General features: G+C 46.7%; 1 protein-coding gene across 1 annotated transcript in view; it reads left to right on the forward strand.

Annotated features, from left to right (window-relative positions):
- Positions 1–21,155, forward strand: part of LOC138285693 (polymeric immunoglobulin receptor-like) — a 164,025-nt gene that overhangs the window by 61,371 nt on the left and 81,499 nt on the right. The gene's annotated exons all lie outside the window — the stretch shown is intronic.

Here is a 21,155-nt window from a genome sequence, read left to right on the forward strand (position 1 = left end):
CTTCACTTGCTGCTCATGTAGAGACATAAGAGCCCAATAGCCGACACATGAACAAAGAACCCTGTGTTGTGAGTTTCAACTTAAACCATACTCATGCACAGATACCTGGTGTGGAACACACAGTCCGTGGATAAGCCACGGCGCACTTTTATTGCGTGTGCAGGGCACAAACTGATAGAGTGCTCTCGCTTATTGACAAGCATTGGCAAAGCCAAAAGAATCTGGCAATTTTGGACGTGAAATTGCTACTTTATCAGAGATTTTGTTTGTGACAGTGTGGAATGGCGAGTGAAAGACTGAGTCAAAAGTTAGACGGGTTTGTTCTAGGGAGACCAGGTGTCCCAGATTGACTGGGACAGTCCGCGATTTTGATTGTCTGTCCTGGCAAATTTCAGTACATTTGCCAAATGTCCTGTTTTTCAGAGAGGGTCAATAGAACTCCCCAAGGTCGATGCATAATTGTAATTCTTCTTCTGTGTTTGTGGAATGTCCTGGTTTTTGTTTGTCAAAGTCTTGTCACCCTGGTGAGTGAGTGCATAGATGAACAGAAGAACGAGTGAGTGCATGAATGAGTGAATGCATGGATGGAAGGCTGGATATACGGTTCTCAATGAATCACTGTACGGATGGAAGCAGTTAATTACACCAATGTTACAGACTGATGTCCCAGGCAATGGTTAGGGTGCACAAGGGTCACAGAAGGGAAGACAGGGCTGGTGGGCAGGAGACAAAACTAGAATATAAAGTCTAGGTCTGGCTATAGGTGACGCAGGGCACTGTATCACCGTACACATGCTTATTTAAAATAGGATTTTGGAACTGAATTTTACAGGTACAATTTGTGTTTTTATTACTATTGTATGTTCAGAAAGGAAAGCATTGTAATTTTGTAAGAACCATAATAGGGAGAGTGTGAGGTGCTCAGACTGCTGCATCAGGCAGAACAGTGAGAATCCATGGATCCCTTCGTCAGTGTCAGAAATCAGTGTTCCTCTCTTTTAGAAAGAAGTTCTCGGTGAGCCAAAGCAAAATGTGGTCTTTGTTGTTCAAGGCCGACTTTAGGGCAGTGTGACTGGTGCAGCTGCTCTGGGCGCTGACGTGGGGAGAGGGGCGTTGACCTCAGGGGGGTGCTGTGTTTAGCAATAAGCTATGGTTTAAAAACACCTACTGCAGAGATTCTCCTGTGGCCAGCTTTCAGGAGGCAATAGAAATGCCGACAACTCTTGTGATTAATGTTCCTGCTAGACAGAGAGATTGAAGTTTTGTTCAGTGGAAATTTTGACTCTCTGTGACGTTACTGCTTTTGTCACAGAGACTCTTTTGTTACCACTCCTCATCAGAAACAACCCTAATATAGAACTGTGACTGTCATCAAATAGCTGCATGCAAACTGCATAAAATAGGTTATGCTTTTCATCCTAGTTTTCATTATCTATTCTTTATGTTGCTAAAGATGGTTTGTTTCACAAGACATACATTCTTAATAGCAATGCCAACCTTTACCATTGCTTTAAAACAAATAAAACGGAGGTCATAGGGGAGGCAAAAAGGATTGTCACACTGAGCGCCATCAGCACTTAAGTCGGCCCTTGTGCTGTTCCAGGTGAGATGTGTGACTTGGAACAACCTGTAACATCAGTGTCTGTAGTGATGTCTTGGTCATGATGTTTTGCTATAGAATGATTAGGTGGGGAGTTCTACATTCTGTATAGAATGCTATGCTGTGGTACAGGTGATAAGTAGGGGGTTCCACACTCTGTATAGAATGCTATGCTGTGGTACAGGTGATAGGTAGGGGTTCTACATTCTGTATAGAATGCTATGCTGTAGTTGAGGTGATAGGTAGGGAGTCCTACATTATGTAAAGAATGCTATGCTGTGGTAAAGGTGATAAGAGTTCTACATTCTGTATAGACTGCTGTTGGAAATGCCCTTTCTGCAGGGTCATTCCCAGACTTTTAACTTCCTCCTCCTCTTTTTCTGACCTCATTTCTGCTGGCTTTAGGACTCTGCACACTTTACCACTGCTAACCAGTGCTAAAGTGCATATGCTCTCTCCTTAAAACATGGTGACATTGGATCATACCCAATTGGGCTATTTATTTACTCATAAGTGCCTAGTAGAGTGCACTATATGTGCCCAGGGCCTGTAGATTAAAAGCTACTAGTGGGCTGCAGCACTGGTTGTGCCACCCACTTCAGTAGCCCCTTAACCTTTGCAAGGCCTGTGTGCGCAGTTCCACTGCCAATTCGACTTGGCATTTAAAAGTACTTGCCAAGCCTAAGACTCCCCTTTTTCTACATATACGTCACCCCGTAGGTGTGCCCTAGGTAACCCCTAGAGCAGGACGTTGTGTAGGTAAAAGGCAGGACCTGCACCTGTGTATTTTACATGTCCTGGTAGTGTAAAACTCCTAAATTCGTTTTTACACTACGGTGAGGCCTGCTTCCTTCATAGTCTAACATTGGGGCTGCCCTCATACATTGTTTGAGTGGTATGAGTGGTAGCTGCTGATCTATAAGGAGTAGAAAGGTCATATTTAGTATGGCCAGAATGGTATTACATATTTTTCTAAACACTGTGTGGTGTATTTTTGTGGTGTTATATTGTATTGTATTGTATTGTAATTGTATTTATATAGCGCTTACTACCCCTGACGAGGCATCGAAGCGCTTTTCGATGAGTAGCACGCTACTCCGGAACCCAACAAGAATTAGTGATGGATTAGTATAGTTTAATAATGAGTACAGTTTTAGTATTATTATGAGTTAATTTGAGCCGCGGATATGAGAGTTTGTTAGTTAGATTGACTGGAGTAATGGAGGGGTGGAGGAGGAAAGAAATCCAGAAGTGTTAATTGGGAGTATATCCTTCATTTACTCAACCCAAAGGCTTGGGATGAGTAAAGGGGGATGGAGGATGGAAGAGCATGTGGAAGGGTTAGGGAGAGCATAGTAGCAGGGTGAGATGAATGCAGGAGAATTTAGTAGGGTTGTGTGGGAGGTCACAGAGGTAGAGTGAGGTTTGGTGAGTTACATGTGGAGGTGGAGGGAAGAGCTTAGGCAGAGATATTTAGGAGGTGAAAGTGGTAGAAGGGATTTGGGATGAGTCAGAGTGAGAATGGAGGATAGTTTGATAGAGACATGACATAAGAGTGATGAGTAGATAAGTATGATAAGATGAGAGCAGGAATTCATAGATATCTAGTATAACAACCCAAAAACTAGGAGCTAGGATTGTGTTATGCGTCACAGCATGGACTGGAGAGGCCTCACTGCACCTCACACCACAGCAGGCCTTGGGTTTGTGTTATGCGCCACAGCATGGATTGGAGAGGCCTCTTTGCACCCCACACCTCAGCAGGCCTTGGGTTTGTGTTATGTGTCACTGCATGGACTGGAGAGGTCCTATGTGAAACGGTGAGAGATGGGGAGCACCTGTACACGACGACCCACAAGAAGAGGTCCACGCTCAAATCATACAGTGTTGCAAGTATAGTGTGATACCCTGCCTCATCCTGAGGGAACCGGGCCTGAACCCGTTCAAGATGTAGGAGAACGAACCACTTCACAGAGTGTGCCGAAGTGGAACCAGATGCAGACATGGCGATAACAGAGTGATGCACGTGCCCTCGTCGGAGAGCTCAGATTGGGAGAAAGGTGGGGAAATCACTACCTGGAGAGAGACTAGACTCTACATAATGCACAGGGAGATGATGAAACGTCAAAAGGTAAAGCAACCAAGAGTCCAAGAGTCCACAGCCCATTTGCAGCATTGAGATCAACGGCCAACCCATCTCAGCTCTTATAGACACTAGGGCATTGGTAAATAAAATGGACATGCCACCGTACCAATGCTTGGAAATGCAGCCCGAGCAGCCACTACAAACACAACAATCTTTGTTTGTGAGAGCAACAGTCCTATTCCAGCTAGCAGGAATGTCTGAAGAGCATGTCTGGCACCTAGAGCAGATCAATGTGAGGTTGTCGGTCACCATGAAGGTGAGATACCCTCATCAGCTGCTGCACTGCAGAACATCTGGGGCTTGGGTTGATAGCATTCGCCAGTCAAGTACACACCCACTAAGTGAAAAACCTTCTACTAGAATTTGGGCATGTGATCAGAGGCCTAGGGAGTCTCAAGGACTATCGCGTTAAGCTGCACTTTCATGAGAGAGTCAAGTCACTGGCATTGATGCACCATAGTGTCCCTTTTCATCTGAGGACACAAATGAAAGAGGAGCTGCAAGACTCACATTCTAGGAGTAATCAAGAAGGTGTCCAGTCCGACTCCCTGGGTATCTCCAATGGTAATCGCCCTAAACCCAAGCAACCAGGAGCAGTCAGGCTCTGCATAGATATGTGCCTCCACAATCAAGGCATCTGGAGGGAGAACCATATCACACACATTATAGAAGACATTGTAGCAGATCTCACCAGAGCCAAACGATTCTCCAAAGTCAACCTTATCTCAGGTTACAACCAACTATTCTTACACCTTGGAAGCAGATACTTTACTTCCTTCTCAACATACCAGGAGCTACACTGCTACAAACGAATGACTATCACAACACACCCGGAGCTACGATGCTACCAAAGACTGAACTTTAGAATCATTTCCATTGCAGAGGTTTCCCCAAAATGCCATATGGGAACCAGTCTGGACTTTCCTGGGTAATCAACATCAGAGCGGATGTGCTAATATACTCCAAATCCTAAAATGAGCACTATCAGCACATGTGAGCAGTTCTACAGTGTCAGACTGAGGCGTAAACTTAGTAGGATCAAATGCACATTCTTCGACCAAAGCCTCATGTTGTATCACTACATATTCTCATCAGAGAGTATCAGCATAGATCCGAGGAAGTCCGATGACATCGGGAACGCCCGAGTACCAACTTTTTACATGGAAGTGAGACATTTTCTAGGGATGGCGAAGTACTGTAGGTGGTTGATGCACGATTTGGCGATGTTCACCGACCCACTCAGCCCACTGACAAAGGCCCACTGTAAGGGAGGAGAATGCGGCCTATTTTTAATCGAGGCATCCACTTTGCCTAGCGAGTGAAGCCATAAGGCCGACTGAAGCCACAGATCCAACTGATCACCCAGACTGCCTGCCCTCAGGCCCTTTCGCTGAAAGAGTTTGTCTATGAGTCACAACAAGACAGCTGTGTGGAGCAAGCGAGCGAGAGAGGGATGCAATCCAATGTAACAACTGGGCGACCCTCCTGGCTCTGGAGAGTGCACTCAGAGCTCTGTGTGACAAGTGAAGCCCTTATGCTCAGAGGCAGGCAGATTGAGGTACCCTGACCTATGAAAGAACTCCTGGTGAGACTAGCCCACCGGAGCCATAAGGGCATGGCAAAGACCAAGGATAGACTGCAGGAATGGACTCCAAGGCAGGCGAGCACGTAGCCCAGTGCCTGCAGTGTCAACTAAAGTGATACTGCGAGGTTGGTTCCCTTTGTCACTAAAGATGCCAGTACCACACCATGCACTCTATTCCATGTTGACTTCAGGAGTGTCCCTGACGGGCGACATGTTCTGGTGTTCATTGATGCACCATTCCAGGGACAAGAATTCTAAGTGTACTGGAGAGCTATAGCAGTTACAGACCGCTGTATCTGGCTATAGTACTTACAAACCAATGCATCCGGTTGTATTAGTTACACACTGCTACATCTGGCTGCAGGTGTTAGTGAACACTGCATCCGGCTGTGGCAGTTACAGAACGCTTCATCCGGCTGTGGCAGTTGCAGAACGCTGCATCTGGCTGTGGCAGTTACAGAACGCTGCATCTGGCTGTAGCAGTTGGAGAACACTGCATCCGGCTGTAGGCGTTAGTGAACACCATATCCGGCTGTAGCAGTTAGGGACCGCTGCATCTGGCTGCAGCTGTTACAGAACGCTGCATCCGGTTGTATTAGTTACAGACTGCCACATCCGGCTGCAGCAGTTAGAGAACGCTGCATCCAGCTGCAGCAGTTACAGAACGCCGCATCCGGCTGCAGCAGTTACAGAACTTGTGGTATTGTATGATTTATTGCACAAATACTTTACACATTGCCTTCTAAATTAAGCGTGACTGTTCAGTGCCAAGCTACCAAAGGGAGGGCACAGGATAATTTGGATTGTGTGTGACTTACCCTGACTAGACTGAGGGTCCTTGCTTGGACAGGGGGTAACCTGACTACCAACCAAAGACCCCATTTCTAACAACTGCCATGCTGTGGTTCTGGTGTTCTACATATAGAATGCTATGCTGTGGTACAGGTGATAGGTAGGTATTCTACATTCTGTCTAGAATGCTATGCTGTGGTACAGGTGACAGGTAGGATGTTCTACATTCTGTATAGAATGATATGCTGTGGTACAGGTGATAGCTAGGTGGTTCTAAATTCTGTATAAAATGCTATGCTGTGGTACAGGTGATAGGTAGGGGATTCTACATTCTGTATAGAATGCTATGCTGTGGTTGAGAGCTTCTTCCTGGTGCTATTGCGTGATACTAAAACAAAGCAGCTCCCACAAATATCAGCATTGTAACTTCATTTATCATCAAGAGAGTCACTACAGGGTCTTAAACAGTTGCTGATCCGTTTTTGCAATTTGGAATTTGTAGCTCTGTCTGTAACAGTTACAAATAGAGAACAACAAGTTCCAAAATGCAAAGGGAAAACAGAACTGGATGTGCTGCATACATTCTACATGAGGCAACATGAGTTCTTTGTCATCAGAGAGCACTGAAGCAGGAAGCTCTAAGAAGCTGTTTCCACCAAACCTTCTTGCACTCAGTGATTTTACAGCACTTACTCAGCTGATGAATAAGCAGCAGAAGAAATATTCAGCTGATGAATAAGCAGCAGAAGAAATATTCTGTTTATCAAGGGTAAAGGGTTTCTAGCAAACTAATCTTGTTCAAAAGGTGAAAATGCACTGGTGTGTCCACATCCTCTTACACACAAGGAAGATAAAATACATTTGAATAGAGAAATAGTTTGCCGCACTGGAGGCAATTTCAAATTTCTGGTCCCAAAGCTGCAAAACTATTGCCCTGTACTTGACTACCCTAGTAGGGGACTCCTAACCATATTACATAGGTGAAGCTGCAGTTACAGTGAGCGATAGTAGCGGTTTGTTGCTTTTCTGCTTAAAGCTGTGGGCACTTTTTACACTTTTGGATATGAAGACACCATGCATTGCTAATTTTAAATGGGTTATAGCAGTCTCATCTTCCAACCCGCTGCTGACCCAGCTTCACTACCATAGAGGTTTAATCCACCACCATGAACGGGGCGGGATGCAAAGGGCTGAGGGAGGACACACTAACAAATAACAAAGAGGCACTGCTAAGCGCATTGATCATGCGGACTGACCAACCTAAATACAGCCTGGGGTGAGATGCTTAGGTGCACATCCTGCAGTACTCAGCTTCTGGGGTGACTCACGTCTGCAGGAACGACACCTCACAGCTCGGTACCAGTGCAGACAGTAAAAATGGAAACACCCGGGAAAATATGGATATAGAAAGAGGACAGCACACCTTTGGGACAGATTTACAAGGCCCTAACATCACCGGAACTTCACTTTTTGGGATGCTCCGGTGACACTGTGCTCTGTGCCGTATTTAGAAGGTGGCGTTATGCCTTGTGAATACTGCCCATTTGCACGGTGCTGTTTGCGTGTCAGGGGCGCGCAGTGGGTGTTGCTGTGGGCATTCCACAGTAAAACCCATTGCACCCACCCAACAACCATCTATCATAGGTGTCACAAGTCAGGTGACCTTGCCAATAAAAGAGGCCCGTGCACATGCCTATTGCCTTTTATTTCTTTAGTATGAGGGACTAGGGCTCACAACACTATATTGGCGACAAGATAGCTGAACCTCATTTGTGACCTAGGCCATGTCCGGTGTGTGTCAGTGCTGTGCTTGTGGTCAGCCAATGATCCAGTGACCTGCTGTCCTTTCCATGTCTGGCAGCTGATGTTCGTCGCTGTGAGGTGGATGAAGGAGGGCATCATCATTAAGGAACGAGGGCAGGACCCGAACAGCATGAGCAGAAGCTGGAAGAGATCCCTGGATCAGATTTTTTGAGACAGGATATACTGCTGCACGCTTTGCACTAATAAACGAGGAGGGACCACACACCACACACAAGAGTAAGCTGGGGAGGAAGGGCCCAGTTTGGAATGAGCACAGAGAGGCCAGAGTGGAAGAGAACAGGCTATGGAGGAGAGGATTTGACTGCACCACCTTTGATACTGGCATAAACCACTGCAGGAAGAAGGCCGGCCAAGTTCACTGCCAGAGAGCTATGAGTTAATTGTGAGTGTAAAATGGCCTACTAGACCTAGGTGAGGCCTATAACAACTGTGCCACACAGCGTGCTGCAAGAACGACACAGACACTAACTGTTGATATGTGCCTGAGTGACCCAGAGAAGTCACTCTGTTTTGTTTATACCTTTGGGCCGAGCCAAGTTCTCTGCTTGTGTGCTTGATAAATTGTAGTGTGGAGGCTGTGTGGCAATCTACATCCCTCCCAACTTTTACTTATGTTGAATTAGGGCTGTTTGTTCACAACCATAGATGTAACACATATGGGCCCATATTTATACTTTTTTAGCGCCGCATTTGTGCCGTTTTTTGATGCAAAATCGGTGCAAACTTGCAAAGTACAATACAATGGTATTTTGTAAGTTTGCGCCGATTTTGCATCAAAAAGCGGCGCAAATGCGCCGCTAAACAAGCATAAATATGGGCCATGGTCTCTTAGACTCTGGCTAGGTGCAAGACTGGGACAAAGTCCACACTTCTGGCTGTGACCATTAGATTCTTGATTCATGGTTTACCCCTCATCATCGTTTGCCTGGGTGGCAAGTGTTACCTGGCTGGTGCCTATGCTGGTGTCAAACAAGGGCACCTCCAGTTTGTAGTCATCACTGACTGTTTCCTGGCTGTTGTTTTGTCCACTTTCTAACAGCCTAATTTTCTTGAACCAGTATACACTTGTATACGTACTTTGGTTAGACCACATTGTACTGTTGTTAGAGTTCCTCGGACATCAGTGACTTCCCACACCTCTTTCTCAAATGGCGTGCTGAACTTCCACCCTGGGTGTCGATCCTTCATGACTACTTTCTCCCCAATGGCTATGTCTGGGACTACAGCCTTCTGGTCTTTGCTTGCTCTGTTGTTCGTGACTCGTCACTTCTCCTGGGTGGCTTGAGTGTGTATGACAACCAGACTCCAACTCAACCCCACTGGGTTGATATACCAAGCACACTTCTTTAACTGCAGGTCTATTGGAGCACGTCCGGTGGTACTGTGTGGCGTCTGCCAGTAGCCCCGTTGGAGTTGGTGCAAACAGCATTCTGCATCTTTTACGTATTACACTACACAATATTTGTGCTCTACTCAGGGTGTGCATGAAATTCCCTACTTCCCTATTCACCTAGGGCCACTGTGGGGTTACCTTCTGACGTTTAACATTCAGACTGTAGAGATATGACTGAAATCCTTGCCCTTGAAAAAGGAGTCTGTTGTCTGTTTTAATTTTATCAGGAATCAGGAAGAGTTCAAAGATCTTTTTAAGTCCAGGTTTAACTTATTCAGTTGTCTGGGAGTGAACCAGTTATAGCATCAGGGGTATGTGGTGTGACTGTCCATTATGAAAGCAGTGAGGCAGCAGTTACATAATCTGCCAAAAAACATGCGAACGCTAACAGTGACATGCAAGCCTCTTCCATAATCACCGGGGCAATTGGCAGGTCCTCGTCTCTGATAGTACATGGGAGCCAGTTTTGGGCCCTTTCATCGACTAGCTTATCCATGAAAGGAAACCATACTTTGGGCCTGATTTACATTTTGGTGGTAACAGTCCCGCCATCAGTTTTCCCACTGGTCACCCACTTGTAGCCTTGGCGGTCTGCCTGCCGTATTTAGATGTTGGCGGTCCCGTAGACTTTAACCCACCCAAGTCCCGCCTAATGGCGGGACACCGGCCACACTTAAAGCTGTGCAGATTTGGATGTGCCCTACCACCACAAAAACATTTGAGGTCTGACCTTCACTTCTGGTTTGGCAGATTGAGGAAAACAGGTTGAAAACTCACATTTATTCCTGTTTCTCCTTCCGTTTCTGGCTAGACACGACTGGACAGGACCATCAGTTGATGCTACCACAGGAGCCCGGATAAAAACACGACCCCCGTTGCTGGACACCAAGGCAGGCAACCCGCATTGGTTGTGTACTGGGGGGGTCACTGCACATGGGCATGGTGTAGGAAAGTACCCTCTTTTTGGCATGGTTGTCCCCACTTGCTGTCAGTGTGTTTTGACTGTGCTCAATGGGATCCTGCTAACCAGGACCCAAGTGACTGTGCTCTCTCCCCCTAAATTTGGTTGCTTGGGACTTCACACACCCCACATTTGGCATACTGGTTCCCCCTTATAAATCCCTAGTATATGGTACCAAGGCACCCAGGGCATTTCAGACACCAGGGGTTCCCCATGGGCTGATGCATGTATTATGCCACCCATGGGAGCCCATGTAAAATGTGTCAGTTGGCCTGCCATTGCAGCCTGTGTGAAAAGGTGCATGCACCCTTTCACTTCGGGTCACTGAACCAGGTCACTGTAAGTCACCCCTATAGTAGGCCTTCCTTGCCCAGAGGGCAGGGCGCAGGTACCAGTGTGAGAGGGCCCCTCCTGCTTGAGCAGAGGTGCACCCACGAACTCTAGCTCCATTTTCCTAGTCTTCGTGAGCGCCTGGGCGCCATTTTACGCATGTACTGGACATGGGTCACTGCCCATGTCCAGCTACATAATGGTAACTCCGAACTTGGGCATGTTTGGTATCAAACATGTCGGAATCATACCTCAATACTGTTGCCAGTATTGGTTGTATCATTCGATGCACTCTAGGGAATCCTTAGAGGACCCCCAACATTGCTCCTACCAGTTTGCAGGGTTTTTCCAGGCAGCCCACGCTGCTGCCATCCTACAGACAGGTTTCTGCCTGCTTGCTGTTTGACCAGCTCAAGCCCAGGAAGGCAGAACAAAGGATTTCCTTTAGGAGTGGGAGGCTACAACGTTTCCCTTTAAAAATAGGTGTTACAGGTCTTTGGAGGGGTATCCTCTCCAAGCCACTGGTATGCTTTGAAGGGCACATTTGGTGCCCTCCTTGCATAAACTGGTTTGCACCAGCCCATGGACCTCCAGCCCTTGCTCTGGCGTGAAACTGGACAATGGAAAGTGGAGTGACCACTCCACTGTCCATCACCACACCAGGGGTGGTGCCTAGAGCTCCTCCAGGTGGCTACTTGATTCTGCCATCTTGAATCCAAGATGGGCAGAGGCGTCTGGGAGCATCTGAGTGGCAAGGAAAGGCAGGTGACATCATAGCCCCCTCCTGATAGGTGGTCATCTTGCTAGGTGACCAATCCCTCTTTCTGGGCTATTTAGGGTCTTCCTTTTGGGTGGGTCCTCAGATTTAATGTGCAAGATTCCAGCAGGATTCCTCTGCAACGTTTACTTCACCTTCTGGTCACTGGAACTGCAACTGCACCCTCTAGGAACCGAAAATCAGTATCCACACCGAAGACTCTGCTTGCAACATTGTTTCCACTGCTCCTTTCAGCAACTGCAACATTTCCCCGGGTGTGCATCCTCTGTGGGTGCCAAGTCTTCAGTCTGCATGAGAAGCAAGAAGGAATGTCCCTTGGAGTGAAGGAGTGACTCACTTGCCTCTGCAGGCACCAACTGCAACAATGACTGGCTGGCTTCTCTCATTCTGAGGTGGATTGATCCTGCATCCCAGCTAGTCATCTGGAGTGGTCCCCTTGGTATTCTCTGCCAGCTGTCCAACTTTGAAGATGAAAGGCGTTACCTCTGCACGCAGAGCAGTACTCCCGGGCTCTGCGTCTCTCACGGCTACTAAGGCTTGTTGGCATCTATTCCAAGGGATCTTCAGGCTCCGTGTATCCCCAGCCCCCAGCGCTCTTCCCTGTGACACACAGCCCTCTGCGTGGGACTCCTTTTCCTAGTGTGCTGCAGGGGCCTCACTGCGACTCCTGCGCTTGCTGCCTATGGGCCGTCTGTGAGGGCTGTCTCCTCTTCTTCTGTATGTCCTTGTTGCTGAGGGTCACCCGGGACTCCCCTCTGTGGGTTGAGTCCCCCTGGGCCTTGCTGGTCCCCGGCAGCACCACTTTTTGCAATCCATTACATTTGCCTTAGCCAAGGCTTGTTGGTAGTTTTTCCACACCACAGACTGACTACAATTCTTCATCCGGCGTGGGATGACGACCGCATCACTCAGGAACTCTTCAGCCTCTTCAGGGCTGCACTGCTGACCATCTTCGTTCACCGTCGACCAGGTCCTGCGTCCAGAAACGGGTGGGTAGTGGCTCCTGCCACGACCGGACACTCCAACGTGACCTCGACTTGGTCCTCTTCTTTTTCAGGTCTCCTTCTTACAGTATCCACCTTTGGTTTCTTGCAGTCTTGTCTGGGTCTTGCAATATCCTTCTCTGAAGTCCTTTAGTGGGTTGGGGAAAAAACTGTTACTTACCTCTTTTCTCCTGGTCACTGGGGGGGGCACTCTGGTACTTACCTTTTGGGTTTCCTACTTCCTCCAGCTCCCCTCTACCGGTTCCACTTCTTTGGGTGGGGACCCGACTTTTGCATTACATTTACTTAGTATATTGTTTGGTTCCCCCCAGGCCTTAAGTATTGCCTATTGCTTTCAATGTTTTCTATTGCATTTTTTATGCTAATCTCTGACTCCTAATGTGTATATAATAGTGTGTTTATTTACCTCCAGTTGGGTGTTGTCTATATATTATTTTGGTATTTGTGGTACCGTAATAAAGTGATGGGAACACATAATCCTTCCTGATTTTCCTGTAGCAGGACTGCTCCAAGGCCTACAGGACTCGCAACCACAACCAACTTTGTCCTGTGTCTCCGATTTAAATATGCCATTGTTACATCATCTACAAGTGCCTCTTTCACATTTCTGAATGCTTGGTCACCTGTGTGGTCCCATTCCCACGGACGGTCATGTTTTGTCAGAGCTCAAAGATGTTCAGACGGGGTGGCTAGATTGAGAATGAATCGCCCAGACTACATGGCCTTCCCAAGAAAACTTCTCACCTCCGATGCATTGCAGGGCACACCTGCCATTTTGATAGCTTCTACTTCCTGTGGGTTGACCTGCAAGCCATTGCTCGAGAAATGGTATTCAAAGGATGCAATGGTCTTTGCGTAAAAGGAGCATTTTTGTCTGTAGAGGGTCAACCCAATATCAGCTAACCTATTCTGTGTAGCCTTCAAACTTGTGTGATGCTCTTCCATGGGGTCAGAGTAGATCAGGATGTTGCTGCTCACATTGAGCACACCAACTAGCTTAGACAAGGTCTCCTGAATGATATCCTGAAAACCTTCTGCAGCAAAAACATGCCATAATTGAGACATCTGTACTTGAGGAGGCCCAGATGAGTGGAGAACATGGTGACTTGCACTGTCGAGCTCAAGCTAGTGGTAGCCTTCATTGAGATCTAGCTTTAAAAAACAGCTGACTTTGTTGAGGTCTGCCACTATTTCATCTATCGTAGTAGTGTGAGAAAGTCATGTTTTTAGCCATGTTCACCCCAATTATATCTGACTGGTACTGGTAGTAACTGACTCTGACTGTGCCCTAGGCTCTGCTAACCAGGCCCAAGGTCAGTGCTCTGATAAAAAAAGATATATGGTAATTAGGTATAATTACAATTGGCAATGACAGAACCATGTACGTCCCTAGTATACAATAAGGCAAGGGGGATTCATACTTCCTATACATCCTTAGTACATAATAGGGCAGGGAAGTTTAGAGGCCCAGTAGATTTTCTTCACGTAAATGTGCACTACTGTGTTGCCTACTGTCACTTTTAAACGGAGCCCCGTTTTGCAGACTTTAAAAGTAAAATGTATGCAAATTTGACTTTGGATTAAAGGTACTTTCAAAGTGGTAATCTACCTTATTTTTATATATAATCCACCCCTAAGGTCTCCCCTAGGTGCCACAGGTATGGAATGCCATGTAACTAAAAGAAGGGACATTATAAGAGATGTCTTATATGCTGTGGTGAGGGAAAAACTGCCCTTTTAGTTTTTCCCCGTTGTAGATACTAAGGGCCAGATGTAGGAAGCACTTTGCGAGTCGCAAACGGCAAAATTTGCCGTTTGCGACTCGCAAATGCGTGTTTCCTATGCAGAAATGCATTTTGCGAGTCGGGAACGACTCGCAAAATGCATTTCCGAATCGCAAATAGGAAGGGGTGTTCCCTTCCTATTTGCGATTCGCAATGGTATGCAATTCCATTTGGGACCGCGTATGCGGTCGCAAATGGAGTCGCAGTTACCATCCACTTGAAGTGGATGGTAACCCATTCGCAAACGGGAAGGGGTCCCCATGGGACCCCTTCCCCTTTGTGAATGGACCCCAAAACATTTTTTCAGGGCAGGTAGTGGTCCAAGGGACCACTACCTGCCCTGAAAAAAAACCGAAACAAAAGGTTTCGGATTTTTTTTTAAGTGCAGCTCGTTTTCCTTTAAGGAAAATGGGCTACACTTAAAAAAAACTGCTTTATTTAAAAGCAGTCACGAACATGGAGGTCTGCTGACTACAGCAGGCCTCCATGTTAGCGAGTGCCCATAGTCGGTATGGGGCCGCAATTTGCGACCCACCTCATTAATATTAATGAGGTGGGTCTTTGCGACCCCATACCGACTCGCAGAAGGTGTCTGAGACACCTTTCTGCATAACATTTTGCGACTTGCAAATTGCGAGTCGCTAGTACTCGCAATTAGCAAGTCGCAAAATGTTATATTGCTACATCTGGCCCTTAACTCCATAGGCTAACGTTGGAATATTTCATTAGGTTTAAATATTGCTAGAAATGAGCTAGGAATGTCATTCAAGGACTCAAAAGATTGGTTATGATAAATCCAACAACTTTTCACTGCTGAATTTATCATAACTAATACAGATGAGACGTTATAGAACTTTCTCTTCTGTGAGCCAAAATTCTGCCTTCTAGCAGCCTTTCCTGATTGGTCAGCCTTAACAGGCTTAGCCATGCTGCTTGATGTGGTGATAAGTGGCCTGCATTGAACAGATTCTCTGTTGGGGGGAGTTCTAGAGTTGCAGTGCACAGGCCAGAAAGGGGGCTGGGTAAATCAAACTGAGATTCAAGGTGAACAGGACAGTAAGGAATGTCAGCAGAGTCTACTCCCTCCTCCTGTGCCCTCCAGCCAGATGCCAGGCCCAGGAATAGAATTTTCAGATGGTCTGGAGGGGAAGTGTTAATAGAAATGAGCTACACCAATAGGTTGGTTTAGCCAGGTCTACTCTGCTGGAGAGGAATCCGCCATCTTAGATTTTAAAAGTGTAATGCTTTGTTGCACAATAATATGTCAACTTTGAAGGAAGTTGTCATGTTTTTGGGTGGCACCCTGTATTTCATGACACAGGGGTCCACACACAGTCTTATGGCTCCTGCCTACTTGGGCTTAGGGGCTATCACGAGGGGTGATACTGATGGAGTCGGTCATGTTACTTACTCAATTACTCCTAATTGCTCCAATTGATCCAATTCTTTTTTTACTAGAGGGTGCAGATGGAATGGCACTCTACTGTGCCTTAGATCCACAGGCATCATAGCTTTGTCTATGTGGAGCTTCATCTTTGAGCCTTTTAGGAAGCCCAAGCCTCAGAACACTTGCAGGAACTCCTCTAGAATGCTCATGGCATGTGAATTATGCCCTTGCTGTGCGTAGAACACCAAACTAAAGCCCTCTACCACATGGCATCCGAAGAGGGTGCCACTGTCTCCTTCAGTCATGTGAAACCTAGCATGTGTTGATTTACCTTTACTTTGACCACATCTCTTAGGGGCTGCCATCCCATTCCTCCATGAGTAGATTCTGGCTTTGGTAGGCACCAGCTTTGAACGTGGCTGGAGTTTGTTGAGTTGAATAAAGTCCATGACGTTCACAGACGCACCCATGTCAATGGGGGTGGTGATTTCAGTTTTCTCCACGAGTACCTTACACATTGGTGGAGGTCTCCTATGGTGTTTTTCTCCTCCTGCGAATGAAACTGTGAAGGCTTCATTTTCATCATCATCTTCCAGGCGACCTACAGAGCCTGGCCGCTGTGCCCACATGCATCTAGGGACATTTGCTTGAGGGTGTGGCACCCTTGCCTTTAATATCCAGAGCCTGTGTTCGGTGCTTCTCTGCATCACACCTTCACAAAGAGATTTCTGCAGCCAGATGTGGATCAAGTCTTGCTTTGTGCTGAACACACGTTGAGTGTGTGGTGTGTCAGTCTGCAGTTTCCACACCCTTTTTCTGCTTGTTTGGATATGATTGGGTTGCGTGGCCATGAATGGTGCCTTTGGATTGCACCTACTTGTTCTTCCCTGACTTTGACCATCCATGCTGCAGCCAATGAAGCACCTTTTGTTAGCGCCACTTCCCTGTCCTCCATTCTGCTGTCTCCCAATTGTGAGACCTCACTAGAATTACTATTTCATCAAGGGAGATACTGGGCTGGCGAAGTATCAGTTTGCATAGAGTGAATGATCAACAACCTTGGATTAATTGGGCTCTGATTTCACCAGGCTGGTCAGTTTGCAGAGTAATGCATAGAAGACACCCACAGATTTGTCATTTGCTTGTCGGTCTCAGCACACTCTAAATCTTTTATAATCAGGATTAAGTTGTGGCTCAAAGTGTTGGTTGAGGGCTGAGACCACAGCGTCAAAGTCCTCGTCCTCCTGGTGCTGGGGAGGTGCTCAAACATGTCATAGAATTCTGCACCGCCCACAAGAAAGATCATGGACTTTTTCACAGCCCCATCAGTCTCTAACATGGCACAAAAACAGTGTTGGAGGTGCCTTAGCCACTGACGGCAGAGTGGGGCAGCTGCTCTGAGGTCAGCTAACTGGTTGAATGGTGGTAGCTCAAGGACAGATGTATGGGCACACCGTGGTGGGGCAGGCAGCACAGCATCCTTCTGTAGGGCTGACATGTCTCTAGTTTGGGCATTCCCTTCTTCCTTTAGTTTCACACACTTTTACCTCAAATGGTGTGGTTTTGGCACTGGCACACAATGTATCGCCAGCGTACAGGTGGCGGTGCAGTCCAATGGGTGTGACAATGATAGGGGCTTGTGGCATTAATGGATTCTGCACCTGGCAACTATGGCTGGTGCCCTATGTTCCTGTCTTCTTTTTTCTTTATTTCTTTTGCTTGTCTTGTTTTTGTCCCTCTTTAACTTTTTTGCTTTTTTCCACTCCTGCCTCTTGCCTCACATCACTATGCCCCCTTGTTTTTTCTTCTTCAGTGACCTTTTATCATATGCTTTTTACTCTCTTGCGTGCCTTTGTTCTTGTTATTTTTTTTATTGCTCTTGCCTTATTTTTCTGTGAGGCCGGTTTGCACAAAGTCCTTCTCTCAACCAGCCCACAAGTGCTCCTTCCTGCCAGGCATTCAGCGCCAAGGATTCCAGACAGGCTCAGGGCCTCTCGAGCACACAGAGCCATGTGCTCTTACAACAGCCTCCCGGACAGGATGCAATGTATCTGTAGACCACTTGACGGTGCTGCTTTACCACATCTTCTCAGGGCCTCATCTAGTTCGCTGAGTGGCGATGGAGCGGAAGCGGTGAGGAGAGAGGCACGAGGCGCTGGGTCCAGGCAGTGCTTTACACACTGGGGGCAAGGCATGGATGGCAGCCTTGACAGTCGGCAGCAGTCTGTGGAGCTGCACACGTAGTGGCCAGAGGCAGCAAGGAGACATCGATGACCCCAGCATGCCAGGTAATACGCTGCCTCGCTGCCAGAATAAAATAGCATACTGGACCTGGGTGAGGCATACAACAACTGGCCACACAGACGACGCGTACACTAATTGTTGGTACGTGCCAAATGACCCTGAGCGGTCACTGCGTTTTATTTACACCTTCGGGCTGCGCCCAGCCTTCCGATTGTGTGCTTGATACACTGTACTGTATGTAGAGTCAGAGTGGCACTCTACAGTGGGAGCTCGCTGCAGTGCCATCAGAAGACCACAAGAGGGCGGCAGAGACACATTGTGCATTATGGGCCTTTCCGTGTAGTGTTTCTTAATCCATTTCTGTTTTTGTCTGACATATTTGCTCTGTTATGATTCTCACATATTGTGCCAATTTTTAGCTACAGAAAAGTAACCCTGAAATTATCTCATAACCATGACTTGCCATAAGGTATTTGAGAAGGCCAGACATCAAAACATTTTGTTTTGGGGGACTCAGGGCAAAAACGTTTCTGGAGCAGTGTGAGGCCTTCTAATAAGAAGTACTGCCTCAGTCACTTTGAGCAAAGAGGAGAGCTGCAAGCCTGATACTAAGAACCATCAGCACCGAGCCAGACAGTGTCTCACCAAAATTAGGGTGACGTTTCTTTGGTTTAGTAAACACAGTGAAACAACAAAAATTAACTCCAAGCTTTCCAGGTCCGTGTATGATGTCCTTCTCCAGTCCAAGAGTTTCTTTGAACTCATAGACTTGTCATTTTTATTGCAATTTAAAACAAGATTACAATTCCCAGAATTCCAACAGAAAAACATTGACTGAAGCAGCACATCACACGTTTACCTAGGAAATTTGGCAGCTATGGGTACAGTGTACACAACAGGTTGGTAGCGGGTGGAACTGGATAAGAAGAACAAGAAGTGAGCGTCCTCGCCACCCACACAGAACACCAAAGTTCAAACTAAAGGCTTTGGAGCACCATCATAATGAATAAAATAAAGACTGTGGACAAAGGCTTTTTGGGACACCAACAATGGAAGGCACAACTGCCTGCTGCCATCAACCAGTAGGCAGGAGGCTACAGGAGCTTAAAGGAGAAGGTAGGGGAGCAGTCAAGTGAGTGGGAGGAGAATGACTGCAGAAGGTGGGACAAGCTATTTATGAGCAGGCATGGACCCCTACCCCACATGCAAGCAGTGTGTGATCTGATCCTGCAATTATGGCCCCTAGGGGAGACAAGCATCCATAATTAAAAACATATGCGACAACTGGGCACAAACCAAATCTGGATGTATTTTAAGGAAATGTAGCAGAGCGATGTGTCTCCATTTTTATGTTTCTTTTCTCTCATGGGCTCAAAAGTGTTGGTGAGCTCTAGCCAATAGGAGCACCTTCAATAGACTTCTTGAACTTCAAAAGGCACACTTGGTGAGGATCTGGCTTTACCGTTTCTCTGTAGTAGTCTTCTCTTGGCTCCTGGTGCTCCTCTACGGCTGGTGGGGGGCTTCCTCTACAGCCCCCCCTCTCCCAGCCATACTCATAAGCCACAGAGCCTACTAGCTGTCGTGCAGGGCACTTAGAGTGGCAGACAAGGCCAGGTTTTCCTCATCTGGCCCTTAGGGGTCATAAGGGGCCAGCTCCATTGGCCCTAAAGAGACCTATCTAATCATTAGTGGCAGCTGAAGGCAAAGTCCTTAGTACATCAGAGGCATCCGGTGGCTGCTTCTTGCAGCTGTCCATGATTCTGGTGTTGTCCCTGTCCATGTCCATGGTCTTGCTTACTCTATCTCCCTTGTATAGGGGTTTGTAAAGGTTGGTGAACATTTCTAGATTCCAGTCAGCCCAAACCAATCCTAGGATGCCACATCATCCCTCCTCCCCATTCCAACAATCCTGCACAGCATTATGGGACAGTCCAATATGGGAGAACCCTTTTTCTCCTGTGCATAGCTCCTGTGTCCAACCAGAGCTATGGCCAGAAAAATGAGCAGCCCTTCCTCTGGGGTCACTATAAACCAGTTTTAGGGCAGCTGCCACCTCATACTCCGTTTGGAGCCAAGATGTCGAGCAGGACTATAGAGAAGGCAGGCCTACCTATCAGCTACATCTGCCTGTCATGGGGGGGGTGCTGTTTGAAGTTTATCAAGTTACTGGGCACAACTACCAGGCCATCCTGTCAAAAAAGAAAACTCCCTGAACACATCCAGGACCCTCTGCCCACTGTCTGGCAGAAATACACATTCTCACTACAGGGGAGCCATCAGCAGTCATGTGACACTCAACACTAGCAGAAAGGTCTATTGATTTTAGGCAGGAAAATGGCAAATTTCAAAAAGAGTAATTCCCAAAATAGTAAATCAAAATCTGATTTGACTAATAAGTTGAATTTTAAATTGCTATCAAGACGAGTCCTTAAATTACTTCTCTAGCTGCTACCAATCAAAAGTTTGCATTTAATACATTTTTCCCTATGGACGTAGCCCAACAGCTAGAGTGAAAATAGACCTTATGGATATTTCACTGTAAGGAGGTTAAACATTCATTTCTACATGTCCTACTTTTAAATATCATGCTCCTTGCCTTCAGGAGCAACAAGGCCTACTTAGGGGTGACATTAATATCTAAATGAAATGTTTATACTTGTCAAAACGGGGTTATTTTGACAGGTTGAACTTGCAATTTAAAACTGCCACAAGCATATAAAATGTGTACAATTACCAGGCTGTGCATGATCTCACATGCAGCCAACAGACATACACACATGCCTGTACACACCCATTCATATGTAACCAGTCCAATGGCACTTACCCTTGCTGCACTATGGCAGCCTCATGTTAAAAGTTGGACAGTGGTGATAACCCTCTGTCCAATTACCATGAAATTACCTTGAGTGCGGGAGTAAGGTGATAAGACTTGTCCACAGTAAAGGTCAAAAAAATGGGTAATCCCAAGCAAAAAATCATTGTGAACTAAATGAGAGGAACCCATTTGCAACAGTGCCCGCTCTACATATCTTGGCTGGATGAATCAATGTAGTCAAAATTAACATTCTCCTCAGTATCTGTTTCAGTACCTCCAAACATCTTTCCCTGTCAGTGGTATACGGTCTGTTTCAAAGTAGACATTGCGTGTTTTGAGATGGCAAAATAGACACTACATTTGTTTGGGATGACCAAAAGCCTAGCACTATGCATTTCGGCCACATTTCTGATGGCTCCCACCAATAGGGGTTATTTGGTGTGCCCCGATCTAGAGGAATATATTTTAGGACCAAGTGGCGCATAGGATGGTGCTCAGAATGTTTCCCTCCC

Source organism: Pleurodeles waltl, chromosome 1_1 (assembly GCF_031143425.1).
Source record: "Pleurodeles waltl isolate 20211129_DDA chromosome 1_1, aPleWal1.hap1.20221129, whole genome shotgun sequence".
Lineage (NCBI taxonomy): Eukaryota > Metazoa > Chordata > Amphibia > Caudata > Salamandridae > Pleurodeles > Pleurodeles waltl.